This window comes from Vipera ursinii (assembly GCF_947247035.1).
Source record: "Vipera ursinii genome assembly, chromosome: 2".
Classification (NCBI taxonomy): Eukaryota; Metazoa; Chordata; class Lepidosauria; order Squamata; family Viperidae; genus Vipera; species Vipera ursinii.
This window is the reverse complement of record NC_139513.1, coordinates 271,907,935-271,913,971: the sequence shown is the minus strand read 5'-3', so window position 1 is coordinate 271,913,971 and position 6,037 is coordinate 271,907,935.

Below are 6,037 nucleotides of genomic sequence, written 5' to 3'. Positions count from 1 at the left end.
AGCCTCTACTCACTAGTCCTGAAGGTTACACTCCCTCCTGCCCTGTTTACTTTGCAGTAAGTCTATGAAAAGGCTGAGCGCCTTTGAACTATGGTGCTGGAGAAGACTCCTACAAGTCCCTTGGACTGCCAGGCGATCAAACCGGTCAGTCCTAGAGGAGATCAACCCTGACTGCTCTTTAGAAGGCCAGATCCTGAAGCTAAAACTCAAATACTTTGGCCACCTAATGAGAAGGAAGGACTCACTGGAGAAGAGCCTAATGCTGGGAAAGATTGAGGGCAAGAGAAGAAGGGGACAACAGAGAATGAGGTGGCTGGATGGAGTCACTGAAGCAGTAGGCGTGAGCTTAAATGGACTCCAGAAGATGGTATAAAAATTTAATAAATATAATAATAAATATAGAGGACAGGAAAGCCTGGAGGAACATTGTCCATAGGGTCGCAATGGGTCGGACACGACTTCGCAACTAACAACAACAAAGTCTAGTGGGAGTCATCTCTAAGCAGAAGTTCATATGCTAGCTTACTTAGTTCAAATCTCAAGCTTTACTGTAAATCTCTAACGTGCATCCAAGAAATTGGAATTAGGAAATGACTAGCTTGAGAGCCAGTTTGGTACTGTGGTTAAGACATCATGCAGAAACCAGTAGACTGAGTCCCATCTTAGGCACAAAGCCAGCTGGGTGGCCAGTCACTTTCTCTCTGCCCTAGAAAGGAGGCAATAGCAAACCGTTTCTGAAAAATTCTGCCAAGGAAACTGCAGGGATTTGCCCAGGAGGTCTGCAAGAATCTGACATGACTTTACAGAAGGGGGTAAAAGAAACTGAGTTGCTATTTAATTTGAGATTCGACTTGAAACTGAATGGCAAGGGGAAAGTGTGCACTTTGTTCTCTTAAAAGTTGCAACCCGTGATATCTAACAACAGTAACACAAAACTATTGGTTATATGATGATGATACGGATAACAATGATGCCAGGATTAGTAATAAACTTTACTGCCATGTTTTTTTTTAAATGAATTATTTATTTATTGAAAAAGTTTGCTTGAAGGAAAGTTGAAATAACCGGCTGACAACATCAACTTCGATTTAAAGGGAATTCTCCTTTAGAGCATTTTTTCCGTCCACAACGAGCATCTGATTCAGAGCCAACGACCGGCTTTTCTCCCGTCCCTAAACTTTTCGGGTGCCCTTCTGATCTCTCTGACTTGCGGCTCTTCTCCTTCAATTCCAGATGCGGACAGGATGCCATTTTTTTCAGGCAACGCGGTCCTTTTCCTCCTAAGCCAATCCGTTATAAGAAAATTCTTCTACCAGGGGGAGGAAAAAAAGGAAGACGATGCTTTGTGTGGAACAGGAAGAGTTAACTCTCAGCTATCCCCACCTCCACAACAGAGAACCGCATCGAGTAGCCCGCATTCATAACCCACCCACCCCTAGCAAGTATACGATCACCGAAAACATCAGCAAAACCCACAAAATCCGAATGGTTGGCTGGTTGGTTGGTTGGTTTTGATTCTCAACATCTGTGTAGCAAGCTGAAGTCATCTTTTTAGTCCGGAAGAGGCAAAAGGGATTTTAGAGAGCCTCTTTCTGAGAGAATGGCTTTTAGAGGTTTCCTTCCATTCTGGCGCAAATCTTTTTCTCCCAACCGCCGAGAAAGGAAAGGTAAAGGAAAGAAACGTTTAACCCAATCCCCAGCATTTCTATTTACTTATCTGTCCGGTTCCGACATTTTCCACCTCGAGCAAGATATATCTGCATTTGCTCTGAAACTTCTTTTTTTATTTTATTTTACTTTAATCCCTAACGGCCCAGCAAACTGCGGGCGTTGCACTAGCATTCTTTCCCGCAGTCCTTTCATCCAAAAGAAAAGGCAGTAGCCAAGCAGTAAGGGGAGGAGGGGGTGAAGAAACAACCGTCCTGCCGAGACCCGAGTCCTCCATTCTTTTCTCTCCGCTCTTACTCATCCTTTCTTTAATGTTCTTCATGTTCATCTACCAAGGCTTTCCCGGAAAAAAAAAGTCTTTCAAAGTACAGAAATAACAGCCCTAAGGTGGAGAAAGTGAAACGGCAATTTTCTGGCAATCGGGAGAAGCTTAAAAATCGTACCCAACGAGCTCTCTCCAGCCAACAAGAATGCACTCGTTTCGGGCAAGGCAGAAGAGACCAAAAAAAATTGCAAAAAATAAATAAATCGCATATGGGTTTAAAATAATATATATTCGCGCCCGTCGATTGTTATTTTAATATCGAGCGTCGTCATATAAACGCTTCGAGCCCTTCCCCTTTTCTTTGCTACCCTTAAAAGCCCTTTCATTCTTGCTACCCTGGAGCGAAGCGGTTCGTTATCCCAGAGTGTTTAATGCTTGTGAAAATAGGGAAAGGCTGCTATCCGAATGTCTCTCGGTTTAATGCTCACCGAGCAAGAGGACCGTTCTCCTTTCGGACACAAGGGGTCGCTGTTGCGATCGTGTGAAGGCCAAACTCGGAAACACCATAAAACCTCCCCTCTCGGCGCGGTGATAGCGGTGATGCTCGAGGTGGTGGAAGAATTCACGGCACCAATATATACATGGAATAAACATGAGCCTCGTATGCGCTCCAAACGCTGTATATCCAGGGTAGAAGTCTATAATTGTGGGGGTGGGGGGAACGGCTCGTGAATACTGAAGAGACAATCCAAAGAGTGTCTTGCAAAAATTGTCTCAGAGGCGCGTGAATGCAGAAACGTTCTGCATAGAGGCAGCGATACGCTAACACTCCTTTTTACCTTTGTACTGTTACCCCGAATGGGGCCAAGGAACGAAAAAACTGAACACTTTACTAAGAACTAGAGGCAGCGGCTTCTTAAAGGAGAATCTTAGTTAGTCGATCGGGACGCAAACGCTCAAATGCGACTCGGAGAATACGGGACTAGTCATTCAACCCGACTCTAAACCAGGTTGGGGAAGGTGAATTAAAGCAAAGGCACTTCCTTTCACCTCCGAGAACCCGAACGGTTGGCGTTTGCCCGCTTTGTGCCTTTAAAGGGGAGGGCGGAGAGCAAGACGCCCCTTCGGTCTTCATCTGCGGAGCTTCCAGGGACCTAGAAGTTCGCCCCGTTTCCCATCCTTGCCTACGGGATCCCTGCTCGTCTTCAACTTCCTAGTCAGGCGAGAAGAAATCCGGGGAGTCGTTTCTGCATGTCGAGCTGAAGCTTGTGGATGGGTCAGCTGGCATTTATTTTGGTTAAATTATCTGGAATGAAAGGCCCCTCCTTTTTTGGCGGTGGATTTGGGTCCCCGCGCCTAAATCCGTAGTGTTACTCATCTTGCTGCTGTTGCTTTATACAGACTAAACCTAGCAATGTCGCGGTGAGGGGAAGGCGGGTGGGGGGGGGGGGCAAGAATGAAAGAAAGAAACTGTGCTCCTGTCCGCCTCTTTTCTGGATGCGATGAAATTCACCACCACTATCTAGCCCCCGTCTGCCACTGTGTATGTGCTGAATCTTGAAATATACCAGCCATGTTTGTTTATAGTCCAAGTTTGCCTTCTGACCTTCTCGGAGGATCATTTTCAAGACGGTCAACTGAGCTCCGCTGGACGCTAAATTCTTCCTCCCCTTTGTTTTGTTTTTTAGCTGAAGTTGAAAAGCGGGTTAGGTCTACTTCTTACAAATCTCAATAGCAACAACCACAGCAACTCTTTCGTTTAGAACGCGTTTAAAATTCATGTGCATCCGGTAATAACGAAGATTGGACGTCATGAACGCATTTTTACATTTACACTCGTGGAAAGCTTTGGGAGCGGCTGGGAAATGGGGCGACTTTATTTACTGAGGCTGGATAGGAGATGGGTTACATCGATTCCCCTCAATGAAGCCGAACCACTCCAGAAAGAGACCCAACTTCGTATACAGACTATATATTTTCCTTCTTTGTTGATTTCCACACACCCCCCCCCCTCTCTTCTGAGAAAACTCCTTTGAAATATAGACTTTGTCCAACCGCTCGGTAGAGTCAGGCAGCACTGAAAAACAAAATTTCCCTAACATTTTAGCAGTCAAAAGGTCCACTTATTCTGAAATCGTTGGAGGGAGGAGGACCTGGGAGCAAATGGTGCCCGTGTGCATGTGTCTGTATGCGCATGAAGGAGTGGAAAGTCAGAAGATGAGCTAATGAACTTTCTACCAAGAGACTGTCAATTGAACCTCACTTCTTGCTCATTTAACAGGATGATTCTGTGCCGTGTCAGGAGAAATCAATGCCCACCTTCCCAAGGTGAGGGGTAGCACTTCCATAAGTAGTGATTTATAATGTCTTACAGCGTCATCCAAGCATCACTGTGTCGATAGAACAGTAAAGCAGACGTGCTTTGTACTGTATCACCGAAAGGATTCGTGGCTATATTTCATTCACCACGAACCGGCATATTACTACCGTACGTGTATTTTCTATGTGTGTTTAGGATCAGGTGCCATTAGTCTTACTAAGTGATTAAGATTAGATTCGCGTTTCAATGTAGGACGCCAGTGGTGTTTTTTACACACATAGGCAGAGATTGTCTAGAAGTCATTATTAATCATGGGGATAGAAACGGCCTTTATCTCACTTCTTAACGGACAACTGAAGTGGTAAAGTACTTCCAGGTTCCTACCGACAGTAAAAGCAGTAGTTGGTAACTTAGAAGTATCAGTAGGTTTGGCTGGGAAAATGTTCTACCAGTTTTCTCTAAAAAATCTAAGGGCAGCACACAATAGCTGTAATAAGATTTTTTTCCAAAATAGTAGAGCCACTGGAGGAAATGTTTCAGTCTAGCCTTTTCCCTTCGTCTATCCGCTTACTCAGGAGTAAATTCCACTGAAATTCCGGGCGGGGGGGATTTTTACCTGGGGGCCTGGGTGGCGGTGGGAAACGCACTACTTTTAAGCGCTAAACACCTGCGAGTAGCTGTGATGTTACCACTTTCCCCCGACGTCCTTGTCACTACTACGGGAATAGAGAAGCCAAATGAGGGAACCTGAAGCTTTACGGGCAACCAGGATCAAGCAGTTGTCAATGTCCTGTCAATCCGAGTCTCGCTGACGCTTTTATCCTTCGCCTCAAATAATAATTAAAACAAAACAAAAAATGACCCCTCCCCCCTCCAAAAAAAAGTAGCGGGCGAAAATCTAAGCGGCTAAGCCTTTATTGCCCCCTTTTTGTGTGTGGCATAAATCAGATCGCACGGCTTTTAATCCGCCACTCCCCCTCCTGCTTTTCCCCTCCCACAATATTTGATCAGTCACCTGATCCATATTTCCCTCTCCCACCCCCACCCACCCCTCAAACAGCCTGCATAGATGAGGGAGGGGAAGCGTTCAGAGAATAAACCGTCTTGTTTCTTTCTTTCTCTCAAACAAAAAAAGAAAAGAAAAGAAAAAAGAAAAATCCTGTAAGGGAGAGAGGGGTGGTGATCAAAGGCAGCTGCTTGCTTTAAGCCAATGAAAGGGGAGGCGTGTTGATGCAAACGGGGGGGGGAGTAAAAACGGATTAAGAGTGTGGTGGTGGTGGGGGGAAGAGAAATCAAATGAGCGGAAAAGTTGCCTCTGGTTCCGTCCCCCCTCCCCCCTCCCCCCTCCCCCCCTCCCCCCAATATTTCTCTGCGTCTGTCGCGGATTTCTCCAGCAGCCGCCTCGCCAGATCGCCAGCCCCTGAAATATGATAATCAGAACAGCTGCTTCTGTGTTCCCTCCGGCCAATCAGAAGACGGCAGGTTTGACGTCCCCGCGCCCTACGTCGGCCAATGACGAGCGAGCTGAGTTGGAGCAGAGAAGTTTGAGTAAGAGATAAGGAAGAGGCTCGTGGTCGAGGCGCGCGGAGTTCTACGCACTGGGCAGCGCCTCCGACGCTCTCTCGCTTGCCTGGACCGGCAGCCCGCGGGGGGGGGGGTTCTTCGAACGGAGCCATCCTCACCGTAGGAAGAAGGGAGCCCGGCTATCCCGCCTTCTTGAGGCCGATTCCCAGCGCGACAGCAGAGCCAGCAGCATCCCTGCCGTCCTTTGACAGCATCTTCTT